The sequence below is a fragment of the Cynoglossus semilaevis genome, chromosome 13 (genome assembly GCF_000523025.1).
Source record: "Cynoglossus semilaevis isolate Cse_v1.0 chromosome 13, Cse_v1.0, whole genome shotgun sequence".
In the NCBI taxonomy this organism is placed as follows: Eukaryota; Metazoa; Chordata; class Actinopteri; order Pleuronectiformes; family Cynoglossidae; genus Cynoglossus; species Cynoglossus semilaevis.
Window position 1 is genome coordinate 18,740,799 of NC_024319.1, and position 16,208 is coordinate 18,757,006.

The following is a 16,208-nucleotide window of genomic DNA, read 5'->3' on the forward strand; positions in this document are numbered from 1 at the left end:
TTTTCAGGGTTCTCTCTGCTATTTATTTCTATATTTCTGCCAAGCAATTGCTATTTATCGGCTAACATTTGCGTTTTTAGGCAGTTTTTGCTAATTGGTAACTATTTTTGTTTTCCTTTTTTTTCGCTAGTGTTTCACTTCTCTTCCCTATTATACAACGTTTAATGTAAAACTGATGGAATATTAATAGAACGGAAGACATAAATATACACGTCCTCGAAGGCATCGTCGTGTATGTGTTCATGTAATTACTGTGGGCTGCTGAGAGATTAAAGAATTCAGTCACTGCTGCTCCTGCATGTCTTTAAGGCAGGAGTGTGAAGTGTCATCATTAGTAATGTGATTAACGCCTTCTCTGTGGGAGCTGTAGGGGGCAGCGCTTTGTGTGAGCATGTGTGTTTTGTGTGAGTGAGAGAAAAGGAGACAATTGTAGTGGGTTTAAAGATGATGCATTTTTTTCCTCACTCAAACATTGCTTGTCTATGAATGGTGGTGGTGTGTGTGTGACATGTCAGAGGGAGACCTGCCTCCTTCACAGCATTATAATTACCTTGTTAATATATTGGAGGGCAGCATTGATCACAGCCCTAATCCAATCACAGAGCCTACAATTGATCCTTCTGCAAGCAGCTGGACAATAAGCACTTTAAGCAGAGAGAGATCCTCAACAGCACATGCACAATTGGCTCACCCTCAGCTTAATTTGCTAAAATAAGCCAAATGTTTGGGCCTACAATCAATGCAGGGAATCAGGTTTGAATTCAGATGACTTTCTTAACCAGCCTAACCAGCATTTTATTTCCCTCCTCCTCTCTGTTGTGTAACTGCTTCTTTTTTCTGCTTATTTTCCTGTTTTTTCCATGTCTTGTTCATTTTGACAAGAGACAGACGGAAGAAAGGAGCAAAAGTCATGACGTAGACAGAAATGCACTTCATGTTTGTCTCAGAGAACATGTGTGTGTGTGTGTGTTAATGTCTGTGAGGTGATCAGACTGAAATAACATGTCAGGCTAATCTGCTGAATGATTTCAGGGCAGCCACTGCACCAGACCACCCGACCAAAAAAAGTCAAAATTGTCTATGTATCATTTCACAACAATAACTTCCAGCAGACATGGTCATTTAATCAGGATTTTCTGTCTACGGCATTTTTTTTCTTTCTTTCCTTTATTTATTTTATTTTATAAAATAAAACAAGTAGCTTACCTAAAATATAATAAAATAAAATATCAATTAATAAAACCTTATTCAAATATGTCAGATTTTCTATTTTCTTGGTTAATGTTTCCATTCCTTTTCTCAAAAATGATAGTTTGTCTAACTCTGTTGTATTAAATACATTATAAATATTAAATATTACTATCAAATCAGACAAGTCTAAAAGTATTTAGACACCATCGAAACTGAAACCTCTTGGAAAAGTTGAAACGTTGGAGCCCATCTGGTTTAGGAATATTTTAAAGGGATGCCAGTCCACAGAATTCTGACAACTCATTTTGTACAGCTTGTATATTGTGTATATTCTTTCACAGTGTTATTTAATCTTACTGGTTGATGTTTAACTTGATGATTTCCTAGTATTTTTATCCTTTGACTCTTGTCTTTATAATAATATATATATAGTACGGTATATATAATAATCAAATATTACTAATTTAATTTTAAAATTAAAATCAAAATCAAGAGTAAAGTCAGTTAACATTTTAAATTTATTAACTCTAGTGTCTAAATAAATATATTTTCTACACTGACTATTACAGTTTTCTAATTACTTTGATTATTGATACATTAAACGTGTATTGTGTGATTTGTGTGATTTCTGAGTGTGTCTCTTGGATTGTTTGTTGTGTGATATTATTGTATATGTCACTACAAGCTTCTATCGCTCACTTGTGATTCCGGGAAGCCATTGTGTGAAATTAACATACATATAGGCAATACAATAAAATTACAACAAGAAAGGCGGTAAGTTTAATGTTACCGCCTTTACTGCCGGCGACGGTTAGGAGTGTGAGCATGACGGATTTCTTCTAGAATGAACAGACTTTAAAGCCCTTGTTTCCCATCAGCCCTGTGTCTGGCTGTTAGAACAACATATAACACAGATGTCATTCGAACACGGTCTCCTCCAGTCTGGCTTCCATTCCGTTCAATATTTGAAGATGTCGTTTCCTCCCGCAGATGAATATCAGTTTGCACATTACAAGGACACAAACTTCACATCCTGCAAACAGCTGTACATCAGCATCTGTTGAGTAGCTCTGCTGAAGACTGACACTCTACACCCCGCTGCGTTCTCTTTAAACTTCTCCCCACTGTTCGGCTACATATTGTCAAGCATTTAGGCTGCAGAGAACATCTGTTAGCGTCAGAGTGACACTGTACGAGGAAAAGTGATTTTGCACATTTAGTTGCAGTGGAATTTGGAAGAATCGGAATATTTAAGAGTTTTGTGGCTCCAGAGGGAGCTCTGGGAAATCTGATGAACTGACTGGGTCAGTGTCAGAGGGAACTGAAGTGTGACAACAAAGTGTGAGAACAAAAAAAAAACATATCTGGGAGTATGTATTATATTTGAGAGGAATCAGAGTTGCGTAGTTGCATCTTATCATCCTGGTCACAATTTGAGGTGAATGTTGCATCGTGACTAATGCAGACTCCTGATATTGACTGAAAAAATGCATCAGTCAAAATGTCTGTGTGCAGGAGCTTAGAGGCCCATCTGAAGACCAGCTGGTGGCTGATGGCAGCTGAGAGCCATAAATCAGAGAAGAAGGCAGAATTCCTTACACTGCGTTGGCATTCACTTTGTCAGCCATGAAATAAAGATGTAGCAGAGCAGGAGGTCAAAGAAAGCAGAACCGACCCCCCCCCTGCCCCCCCCCCTCCCCAACTCCCCTTAAAGCAACAACAAGCTAACATCCAGCCTTTCTAAAATCTTTATCTGTCCTTGGTGACTTTCTCTCCACAGGTGGCTGATCTCATCACCTTTTCTTTTGTGTGGTCCTTTCTTGTCGGGCCATAATTTACGATGGGGCTTTGACTCACATGGATTTCTGACATTGGACCAGAGTCTATGGATTATGGGACATTTTATGCCCAAAAGAAAAATCAAATCACATTTATGTTGGTGCTTAGTTTTAAATTCCCTCTGCTCCGTGTTTATGTGAGGTCCGACGTCATACAGCCTCGTCGAGAGGAGGACTTTTCTTTGAAGCTTCCAGCAAACTGTAGTCTATCAACAAGTGAATAATGAAGTAACGTGAAATTGAAATGTAGCACCAGAACTGTACGACCACTGATTTAAATGTTAAAACGCTAAGAAAAATTGAAAATAAAACTTCCAACAATAAAACCATTAATTCTTTTAGGAATATATTTGAATTGTTTTCAGCATGCTCATGAATTAAATCATGTAGGGATATCAGAGTAAATTAAAAGTCAATCATAAGGTTCATATAAATATGGTTCTACTCTGTGCACCAGCCTTGAAACAAATATTTAATTTAATATAATTCATATAATAAAAAACATACTATATGTATGCTTTATATCCATTCACATAATTACCACTGGTAGTCACACAACGTTTCACATTGCCAAAAAGTACAGCAAAAATCTGAATAAAAAATAAAAAAAACTCTCCTTTAAATCAACATTCTTTGATCTTTTCTGTAATTTTTTGTAAAACTGTCCCAGAAGTTGTCACCCAGTCTTCGTCGGCATGAGTCAAAGTTCACACAGTTTGGATGGAAATCCTCCTGTGTGAACTTTAAGTCAATCTTTTATTTACAGGAGAAAAATATTTGGATGCTTTTTTAAAGCTACCCAGTCTCCACCCTGATCCACACACACTCCAGAACACACTCACGCTCAAACGGGGAAACACGCACTGACATAAATGCAGATGACATGCACCGTGTTAAACATGTGGAGAGCTTAATGTTGAAGTCCACCTGCCTGGTCTCCGTCATGACCGCCCTGAATGTGAAATCCGTGTCCCTCTTGTTCCTGCATTAGTCTGTGTCACGGTGACACTGAACCCTGCTTCTGTTCTCCTCTGCTGTACAAGACCGAGGGGTAGTGTTCACACGTGTGTTTGACACGTAAATAAACGCACAGCCTGAACTGAGAAGTTTAAAGTTTATATCATGAATGAATGCTTAAGTTAATGTGTTCTGTATGTGATACGTACAGCCTTCAGTTAATGGATTTAATTTAACAAGGAGCGATCAATATTATAATATTATAATATTGTATTATAATATATAGGGAATTATATAATTTTAGATGTTTATATGTTGTAGTATGTGGCAATACTATATTTACCAAAATGTTTTTATAAATTATGTTAACCTGAAATACAAAAATATTTTAAAAAATATATTACTATTATTATTAATGTTGTTATTGTTACGATTATTATTATTATTACTATTTTTATTTTTATTATTATTGATTCAAGAATACTATTATGAAATAAATGAATATTACAGCACATTAAAATGTAAAATTAAGTACATAGTAGAACATTTATTTTTATTTATCTGTCAAACACTTATGAGGTATTTACTAAAAATAGTAATTTAATCAATATTTAATGAAGTACTAAGGTGAATAAGTTTGTTTCCCAATTTTTGTTTATACAAAAAGCAAAACCAAAAAAGATAAAATTTCAGATGAATTCATATTAGCATATTTTATCAAATTATTTATTTTAAAGTGTACTAGTCATTTATCTACTTCTTTAAATCCAAATGCCACAGCAAGAAACACTGGTTTTATTTGTCGGTGATATTTAAAAGGTGAGCCTTTGTGTAATGGTATTTTGGAGAAACATTTTCTAGGGATTGAACTGAAGAAAAGTCACGATGCTGAACAAAATTATAATAGATAAACAGAATATTACCACAGATTTTTTTTTTTATATGTATTACTTCTAATTGGCGGTGTATTTTTCATTTATCAGTTAAAAGCTTTAATTATTCTTGGCCTGGAAGGACTAATGAGAGGTGAGGAAGCAACAAGACACAAAAAAGAGAAAGTTTCAACACACTAATTATCTCAGCAGGTTAATTAGCACAGCTTGACCTCATTAGACATCAATTAGAAACTCCAACCAGAGTTTTATCACTTTTTCTCGACAATAACATCTATCAGCTTCAATTCTTTTTTTGTCATTAGCTTCAGCTCTGTTCTGGGTTCAGGTCTTTGGGTCAGGTCAAATGATAAAAGGACGGGTCAGTGTTTGTCTCATCTGATCTTAAACTGTGTGGTCAGACTCTGCACCTTCACATAGACTCACAGAAAACCACATAACTGGGAATAAGCCCGTCATGAAATTACATGAAAAGCACGAGAAAAGAAAAATACCCCCAGGCTGTTGTGACAATAACATCCGGCGGTCTCTGGTGAGTGGACTTGTCTGTTCAGACTGACAGGGTTAACTTTGGCCATAAAAACCCGAGGTGGGTTTTCCCCCATTCAAAGACTTTGAAATAAGAACAAAAGATGGAGATTATCCTGTTAAACTGTGGCTGGTCTCGCCCACCCAGGATCAGTGTAGACCTGACTGTCCTATCAGTGTCACCGTCTACCACGTACTGTACTGGCAGCCGGGCTGTGGACACATAATTCAATTAAAAGTATTTACCCAGAATACCAGTGCGTGACTTGGATCACTGTTAGTTCGTCTTTGTTAAAGGTTTGGTGCCATCCAATGTTTATCTTGTAAATACAGTCTCAAAAATGGAGACAGACTCCAACAGTCTTCGGTTTGTCTTTTGGGACAAATACTGTATATCAGTGTGTCATCTGTGTAGTACGTGAACTATAAATTGCTTTATTATGTTCCCTGGTGGGTAGCATAAAGTGTTTGAATAGCTGGGGTCTAATAATAAACCCTGTGGGACACCACAGGTAACAAGAGGTATGAATGTATGAATATGTACAACATAAACTAGCTTTAATTTTAGTCAATTTAACGTCTTTTCTGTTTTTTTTATATAATGTTGGTAAAAGCAAAAAATGAGGAAAAAAGCAAAAGAATGCGCTGAGTTTTGGCGACATTACTGTAGTGAGTGCGAGTCGAGATAAAACAAAAACCAGACAGTCGAACGTCACTACCTCAGTGGCACGACCACACAGTACCACACAGTACCACACAGTACCACACAGTACCACACAGTACCACACAGTACCAGTAGGATAATTTTACATTTACACGACAATTCACATCTACAGCAAGAGCCACAGAGACCTGATCTGACTGTCAGGGTTCGCTCTGCGTGTGTGTGTGTGTGTGTGTGTGGGACAAGGGTTTCAGATGAACATAAATAACTCTGTCTAATGAGGCTTATGATTAAAATATCTCCAGGCTTTAAATGAATGTGTGTGCAGCCACAGTACAAGTGAAACAACACAGCTTGGTTTACAAGCAGAACAGTACGTGGCCTGAACAAAGTCCCAGTAGACGACGGCACGGTGCCTCATATGTGACTAGACATGTCTGACACGGCCTTTTAAAATCTTCTAATATGATAATAGTTAAAGCTTTGTTTTGGACAGATTTAGAAAATTACTTTAAATGTTTCCTTTAACAAACTTTTTTTTTATTTGGCCTGATTTTAAATGATCTTTCAGCCAGTGTTATTTTATATTGGCTAACTATTGCATCATTGTCTCTGTGATTTAATAATATTTTCATGAGCTTTATCTTTTTTTCAGTAATTTCAGATTGTTCTACATCCTGATTATTTTCGAAAAGCTCAAATGGGGAATTGGTATTTATTTGACTGAAAACTTTCACAGTATCAACGCGTTGTGCAGAACATATGACACAAACTTTGTAAAGCCCTGATTTTAATGAATGTTTGCTCTGTATTCTTCACAGAAAAGTAGAAATCCAGACAATGATTTCGCAGTAAAAGAGATATTTTGATGTTGAGTATGAGACCAGAGTAGTTTAAGGTCATTAAATTATTAAAACGACTGGACACAGCAGGAGTAAATAAAGCAGGTCCAGTGTCAGCGACAGTGTAAGTGAAACATGGTCTTAACAAAACTAGAATAGATGTCACTAAATTAGTGACCCCTCGCCTCCCAGCTGACTGATCATACACCAAAAGCGTCAATCCCACCAGCCCCTGACATCACCTGCGATCTGGTAACATGAGGAAAAATACTCAGACTGTGATAAAGAATCTCATCTTACACTTCCTGCTCCGACAGGAAAAACATAAAAACTTCAGATGGATTCACTTCACCGGAGAACAGCAGTCAATCAGACACTGAAGCCTAAAGAGCAGCAGTGGTAGTCTTTTTTAAATAAAATGCAGTATTTATAATAATATTAATAATAACAACAATAATAATAACTAAGCAAAAGTTACTTAAAATATAAGGAGAAAATCCTGTAAAATTAAAATTAAAACTTAATTTAAGATACTAAATGTTTGTTATTTTTTTTTAGTTTTATACCATCTTAGGTATTTACTATAGCTTTAGGTAAAGGTCAACTTTAAGTTGACTTTTTGGTTTTTGCTTTGTCCACATACACATTGTGTATATGACTGTTCGTAGTTTGTAACACACACCATTGAAATGTTGTTAAAAATAAACGCTCTGAGCCCAGACTCCTAATAGTCATTGGCGATGCTTTGTCAAAGCAGCTAAGCCACGCAGCTCCACTTGGCTGGACTTTCACTCTCACTAGGACATTAGCACTCAACCACCTACACCTGTCAACTCAACAAGAAATGGACATTGCCAGTGTCATTGGGGGGCAGCAGAGAGGCAGTAATAAGAGTGTGCTGTTGACTGCCTGAGGGCAGAAGGCAGCCTTCTCAGTCATGCCCATGTTTTCAGACCGAGTGTTAGGTCAGGGGGAGTCAACGACAGTGATGTCCGGGAGGGGAGAATTTGTCGGGTTTGTCATCCTTAGACAAGGAGAGTGAGCAGGAAGCACGGCACACGCACACTCTGAGCCAGCTGTCAGTCATTCATGTCAGGTCATCAGAAAAGGCCAAAGACTAACGGAGTGTGAGAGTGTGATTCTCCCTCCATTTCCTTATTTACATAGAGAGACAGAGATTGTTGTTGTGCAGATATTTACTGCCTGTGTGTGTGTTTGTTTAGCTAGGCGCCACATCCGTGCAGGCAGATGTGGGTATTTTAAAATGCAACAGGTGCCACTTTCTCCCTTACATGTTCATGTGTGTGACCGTGTGTGTGTGACAGTGTGTGTGTTTCTCGGTGTGTCCCGCTTCTCCACAGTCTCTTTAATGAAAACTTTGACTTTTCTGGCAGTAATTTTGCAATATTTTATCAACTGCAGTATACTGGAATATTTTGTCAGAGTACAAAAAAAACATAGATTAGAATTTATATTTAGGAAAATGAGCCTAAAAATGACTGATACAAATCACTCCAAACTTCTAGATTTTCTCCCTCCTTTCCAGCTTTTTGTTTCACATGAAATGTAAATAAAAAATAGCAATGATGCTTACTTTCTCATGTAGAAAATGTACATGGACAGTAATACTGTGCACTTTGATGTACTGTACATGAGTAATATCTGAAAGGTGTATGTGTATACTACACAATAGTCACTTCATTGGAGTTGTCCTTGGTACAGGGAGCTGCTGCTGCGGGTCTTGTTAGCACAGTGGGCAGCAGTCAGGGACAGTGTTTGTGCAGGTGGGAGCCCCTGCTGTCAAAGTCCACATAAATCTGCCAGGGAAGAGGAGTCCATGTGTAGCCTGCACCTCAGGCAGGACAGAACTGTTTACTGCTGAAGAAAAGCCTTGCGGCTGACTGACTTCACTGTCCCTGAGGTTGGAACGAGGTTAAAAAATGTCCAGGCAACTTTCATATGCAGCACTGATTCAGTCTCAGTGAGCACAGGGAGAACATGAACTAGGCAGGAACGTTATTCCAGATTAATACTACAATCTACTGCAAAATATAAAGTGTTACTATCTGAGCAGAGGGAACGATTTTGCCTCTAGACATGACCCATAACTTAGTTTTTCAGTGGAGTATACAGTATGTGTAAGTACTGCACATGTACTGTATATACAGCAAACATGGTTATCCCATCTCTCTGATTGGCCTTAACCTTTTATTATCATTACTCCTGTGGTAATGCAACACTCCCCCCCCCCAAAAAAAAATTTGGATACCCCCGTATCCCTGCAACTCAGTTGACACTTTCACAGCTATTGCTTCAACTGTCCAGTGAACCTTATTTAAAATGCAGATATCTTAAAAAAAAGGAAAAAAATATATTCTCACAAAAAACTAAAATAAAATTAAAAATTTGTAAAAAAAAAAAAAAAAAATTCAACCAGGGCAAACAGAAAAACCAACACAAAACAAGTTAAATTAATTTGATGTGCTGTTCTGTTCTATTGATGTAAAAACAAAAAAAAACCTCTCTTCCGTTATTGCCTTTTAAGAACCTTATTTACTCATTAGAGTCCAATCTGTGTCAGGTATTTACTGACCAGCTGTTAAAAATTGACCACTGATGACAACACATCAAGACATCAAGGAGAATTAAAAAAAAACTTTGTGTAATAATAATCTATCAGTCTATAAGCAATATATATTTTTTGCCAGTGTTTAATGATTTACATGATTTTTTTTAGTATTTAAATTAAAAACTGTAATCACTGACTTTTGAATGTATGTGAATGTGTCGACATGGAAAGGAAGAGGAGGAGGTCGACAATATTCCAATTTACAAAAGTGAGCCTCTGCAAAAAAACCTTTGGGAACTGTTGCCTTAAGGGATCAAAGTTCAATGTTTGACAAAATAATGTGCAATTCAATAACTCAGACACACCTTTAAAGTGTGTTTAACCTGTTATTACACTTCCTGTTTAGAAACAAATGCTTAACTCAACAGCTTAGTATCCACTAATGATTGTGCAATGTGATTCCTTAAGGGCACTGACTGTCGCTGATGGCTGGGAGAACAGTAACGTTTAACCTACTGTGTGCATCACTGAGTAAAGCTGTAGTCAATGTTTCCACTGTGGGAAGATGTGGATGTGTTACCGTGTCACGCTTCATAAACATCATTTAAATCTTTTTTTTTTTATTGACATATGGTTTAAAGCTGGTTAAAATGTATAAGTATAGTATATGCTTTTCTGATTTTAACAATATAAGTGGTCATTACTTTGTATTTGAAGGTAAATTAGTAAATTTTTTGACCAAACAAACGAACAACGTGTATGTGACGACAGCAAAAGAACGGTCTTTAAACCATCTGCTTCCCCTGAGACCACCAGAGCAGTGTGTACCTGCAGCGGGTACTAGAGTATGTCGTGTGTTTAAGGAGCAAGCAACAGCAACAAAGAACAGGCCACCAAACGCCTCACACCTCTTCTCTGACTCTGACCTCTTCATGTACCCATCACTCACTGGTTCTCTTTCTGTTCAGCTGAAAACCCTCCACCCAGGCCTCATTCTTCTTCTTCTCCATCACACCACATGGTGCACCATCAAAACACCACTTTTCACAGAGTGGCAGATTGCAGCTGAAGGAGATGCTGTACATCCAGACTATAATGTTTGACCAGAACTGGCCCGTTCTGTCTGTTCCCACATCCTTCTTTAACATACAAATTGGCTGTTTTGTGCAGTTGAATTGGAGATTAATTGCACACACCATTTGGCCAAGAATTCTTTCCACTGTGTCTCTTTGATTAAGGTTAGAGATTAAGGAACTGGAGATTACACAGCATAGCTGCTATTGTGTGGTTGTAGAGCAGGCAGGCTGGATTACACGTTAACATCATGTGAAGGAGGCAGGACAAGGGGCCACTCTTATCAGGACCACAATAGGGTCTTGAGACTTTAGTTAGGTTTGGACTTGAGATTTTGAAATTAAAATGTATGCAAAACACAAAAAAACACTGCTCACTTGACTTGATCAAAGTCTAGAGAGAAAATAAGAGTTTTTACTCTTTAGGGAGACTGGAGCTGCTGCTCTGCTTCTTCCTCACTGACTGAATTTGTGCCAACATTAAAAACAAAGAATTTCAGACATACCATGGCGATTAGGTCATAATCAGTTCAACAATCATGTTTCATTGGAACAATGTGGGACATGTTATGAGGTCTCAAAGTCTTACCAGGTTTATTAGTCTAGATCAGGGGTCACAGGTAGGTTTAAATAAATCTAATAATTACATATTTTTTCTAAATTGGTTCCATACGCCAGAATTGCATAAACAGTAACATACAAAGATTTTTTTTATTATTTATAGCATCTCAGCAGACCACAATTCTTTCTTAAAATATATAGCAATTACCATTTTTATGGTTTAAATTCAGAAAAGGTGTCCTTTTTTGGTACGTCAACCATTGATAACATTAATATACTATACTAATAAATTCCAGGAAAAGTGTTCAAAAATGGACATTAGGAACACAGGAACAAACAACTAACATACATCAATGTGTACTGAACAATGACCCGACAAAGGCAACTGTGAGAGTGAGAGAGGTGTGTAAACCCAGGGCACCAGGTGACACCAGTGAGACTAACGAGCAGGGAGCCACAGGACACAGGTGAAAGTGATGGAACTAATTAACCACAGAGAAACAGACAGACCACAGCAGTCACTACTGAAGAAAGTAACACAGATATATACAGCCTGTTTTAGATGATTCAGGTGGCAGTGATAGTGGAAATTAGAAACAAGGCCAAGTAACATAAGCAGCCAGAAGAAGAAGGAAGAAGAGGAGGGGAAAAAAGGGGTAAGTGTTGTGTTTCTGGATTCACAGGAATTAGTGGTGAAAGGTTGTGAAAATAACACCGAGCCCCAGGCTGTGCGTGAAATTGCGAACAGAGGGATTAATGGGACTGTAAAGAGAGCATTAGAAGCTAGGCCCCGCCCCCCAGACCACTTCACAGTGGTGGCAGTCTGAGTGTGCGACAACACACACAGCACTTCACAGAAGCTGTTGTGTGTAGGGATGTGTGTGTTTATAGGAGGGAGAGAGACCATCTCGTCTTACTCTGCCGTGACTTTAATGAGAAAAACAGAGAAGCTCATCATGAAGTGTTTAAAGTTATAATCCTCAGAAGAAAGTCAGTGCAGTGAAGCAGCCGCTGTCCCACTCCGAGTGTTTCTGCTTGTTTTTGGCTTTTGATCTTGGCCAGAAAAGATCCCCTGATCTGAGGAAGTCAAAAATGTCCAGTCTTTGAGGCACCAGAGAAAAAAAGGAAAGAAGATAACATTATGTCCCATAATGCAAAAAAAAAAAAATTGTCTAAAGTAGGAGCATTTATTCTTATAAATATTTACATAATATGATTGAAGATTAATTGTTTAATTCGTAAATGACAATAATGATTACAATAGTTCAAATGAGAAAATTTAATGAATAAAAAAAATAACAATTGGGGAAAAAGTTTAAATATCGTTATATTGGAATCAAGCTGTGGCCCTAATTTGAAGGATTGTGGGCCAGTCTAAAATCTCATTTGTTTTAGTTGCCTTCAAGATGAGCTAAAAGAAAGAGAACAAAAAAACAACACACCTGTTTTTCACAAGTTTTTAAAGGGCTGGCGTTCACAGCTATGGTGTTTGTGGATTAGGTCCTAAAACATGCTGCCAGGTGAATATTTTCAGCATCCTCTGAGGGTTCACAGCTACGGTGTTTGTGAACAGCATCCTCTGAGGGTTCACTGCTTGGTAAACATTGTCGGTTTTGTGTCGTTCCACCATTGTTTTTGTCATGCATGCTGATCGCTGTGACATTTTCTGACATTTGAACACACTACCACGCAACTCAAATGGGACGGGATTACAGTGTGTGGGGGGTGAGAATCAAGATAATCCCCATCACTAACAGTGGAGTCTGTTGTCCTGCTTTGTCAGTGATCAATACCACAGACACACGGGCCTTTAGCTTTAGCTGCAGGTATACAGAGAAACAAAGCATGGTTGAGATATTGACAAGTACAGAAATGTCATTGGCTGCACAGACACACTCTCTATACTCTCAATAATAATAATAATAATAATAATGTTGTTATAGAAGGTTTACAATATTTAAAAATTGTGATGAATGTCTTTGGTAAGAAAAGCTACCATTGATGATGTGACTGTAAACACAGAGTTTTTGTTTTGTCCTTAATTATAGTAATTAAAACCATATCAACATGCCATGAAATTAAGAGTGTTTTCACACTGATGAAGTGTAATTTACTGTCATTTTAACAGGATGTTGAATCTACCCAACAGGCGTGTTAATGTAATGTCCTCCAAACCCGTGGAGTCATGACTTTTGGTTTGCGTGTGTGCGTTTGTGTGCGAGCATCCCACCAAAATAATCCTGGGACCAACAGCAGGCTCTTCACCTGTCTGGGTTTGGCCACAATTAGGAGCTTAGGTTTCCTGCGTGGACACAGCCCAGTCGTTAACAGCGCACGATCGGCCAAACCTGCATGTCAACTTCCTGTTGATGTACGTGCAGCAGAGAGCTGCTCCAGAATGTCCTGCTTCGGTTTACTGTCATGTTGGTCTACAGCTGTAATCAACATTACTTTATGCTGTTCATTAACATGATTCTGTGCAGAAATGTCAAATCTTAGAATGATGAAAGTTGTTGAGAGACTCTCTATTTTATGGTTCTGTTAGAACGGCTCATGGCAGAATTTTTTCTTCCTCTGTTCCCACACAGATATTTTGGAAGTCGATTGACCTTTTGTGCATTGAAGACTTCTCATTTTAGAACAGGTCTTCAGTGACGTGTGACTTTAAGGTCTACAGCAGCATTTCTCCATCTTTCCTCGAGACAAGGTGTTTATTAAAGTAACCAATCAGGCGCCTGTAGAGAATCTAAAACGTTGAAATACTTTTAGTTTAAATTGATACTTTGTAGTCTCGAAAGCAGAAGAGTCTTTTTTTTATTATTATTGAAATGCACGCCTGGTGTAAAAGCTCTGCTCAGTTCTGTTCGGTTGGGTTGTGTTACGTAAAGTAGAATAATACTTTCTTCCTTTTAAAAATATTTTTCTTTATTAATATTTTACCAAAATTTTATTGACTTTAACCTGTTGGGAAACCTTCAATGGTTTGTTTAATGGTTGAATGTGAAAAATGTTTGCTAAGGATGAATGGGAGCGATCAGTCAAAGTCAAAGTGAGTTTGGGGTTAGACTAAGTTCACCACGGTCCGTCCCGCTCTCCAAACCTTTACATTCTTAATTTTCACTGCATTACATGGAATGTGACGTCCTTGTTCCAGGAGCGTGTGGAGCTGAAAGCATCTGTAAATGATTTGTCAATGAGATGTCCTGCATGTACGGAAATAAATGGGTAGCCGCGAAGAAAGGCCTGCCAAACAAATGAGTGTAGTTAACCTCACGGAGCAACCATTAGACATGCTCTGCTACTTCTAACTGCACGGAGGGGGGGGGGGGGGGGACGGGGGGGGGGGGGGTTTTTGGGGGGGGCCGGAAAAAAATGGATGGGAGCTGTGGTGGTGGGGGGGGGGTGGGGGGGGGGGGGGGGGGGGGTATCAGAGAGGGGTTGGTTTTTAGGGGAGAGCCGGAAAAAGAACTTTACATCACTCCCAGGAAACACTTGAGTAAAGTAATCCAATTAGAACAACCGGGCAATTGTCGTGGACACAAACTGAAAGTGATCGCCAGCTGTCAGGTCAAGTGTTTCACCTGTTCTTAACAACAGTCATGATCTCGTTGTGTTACAGAAGGTCTCACAGGTCATAAGGGTCTGTGTCAAAGGTCAGCATTTAAATCGTATCCGGTTTTTGAGACATGTGAGAATTTACTTTCCTGGACAAATGTATAGAAAAGTTTCAAACGCTTTCAAACGTTTATTGAGCAAATTGCCAACTTCTCTCTATTTGCTCCATCGTGACCCCCGTCATGAAAGTATATGCCACCTACATTAGGGAGCGTTGGTCACTAAACATAAACTAATACCATACTAAGTACCAAGTATTCATTAATGAATACAGATCTGCTTGGTGTTCTTCGTTGCTGCACATAAACTCTTGGCAGAACAGGAAAACAGTTGAGTTTGTTTATGTTAAAATACACAGGGCTTCATGGTGGTGATGGTACCAACTATACTTCAGGAGATACAGGAGACTGTACCACAGAATTGCTAAGGATTTTTTATGAGGTAGTATAAGAAGTAGAAGTAATAAACTAGAAGCTGATACACCTTATTATTAATAATAATGAACAAAAAATATTTAAAAAACAAGATAAAAACAGCACACACTGAAACACATGTTCACAAATGTTGTAAGATATCTGTATCAAAATAAACATATTTGTACTTCATTTGTTAAGCTAAAAACAAACATGTTGTTATATTTAAACTCCAAATGTTCTTTATCAATTCTTATGGTCTACTTGGATGGATGGTCTTTAACTCTGGAGAGTCTGTAGTCACTCTGATGTGACCCTGAAGCTCTTCCCACACTGCCTTCTTGTTGACTCTGCCTTTTGATGCTTTGCTGGTTTCTAAGTGACACGTTTGTATCTAATGGAGAGCAGCTACAGAGGCAGAGAGTAAAACCCTGCGGTAAAAGGAAACAAAGTGAGGCTGACAGGCTTTTAATACAGAGGTAATAGGTGAGGCAAGGGCCTGGAAGAAGACAGCAGTAGAGTGGACGGAGAAAACAGTTTTCATAAGACCGGAGGGAAGAGCAACCCTTCATCTGTGACCCTTATACACCCAAAAAAAAAATCCATTTGCTAAATTACAATATTAAAATTCTGCTGTATTGATTTCCATCAGTGTCCTCTATTAGTCGATCAGCTCAGTGTGATTACAGCTGGGAGAACAGTGAGAGGTTGAAAATGAATAAGAACAGAAATCTGAAATAGGAGTTCATAACTAATTTAAATTTGATAATTATTATATTTTTTAAAAAAAATATGTAAAAATATATATATACCACATCGGGTCAGAGGTTAATAATAGACTTTAATGCAGTATTGGTCTGATTATGCCACCACATGTGTTGGTCATCTGGGTAATTTACTGTTCACCTGTATTACACCAGAGAGATTTGGTTCGATTTTAACTGCTTTTTGATGTTTTGTGAATAGGACTGTTGTCCCGGATTGACACATCCAAAACTACTGCTTTGAAACGCCACTAAAATGTATTTTAAAACACAGCAAATGCCCTAGTGTTTTGATATAAA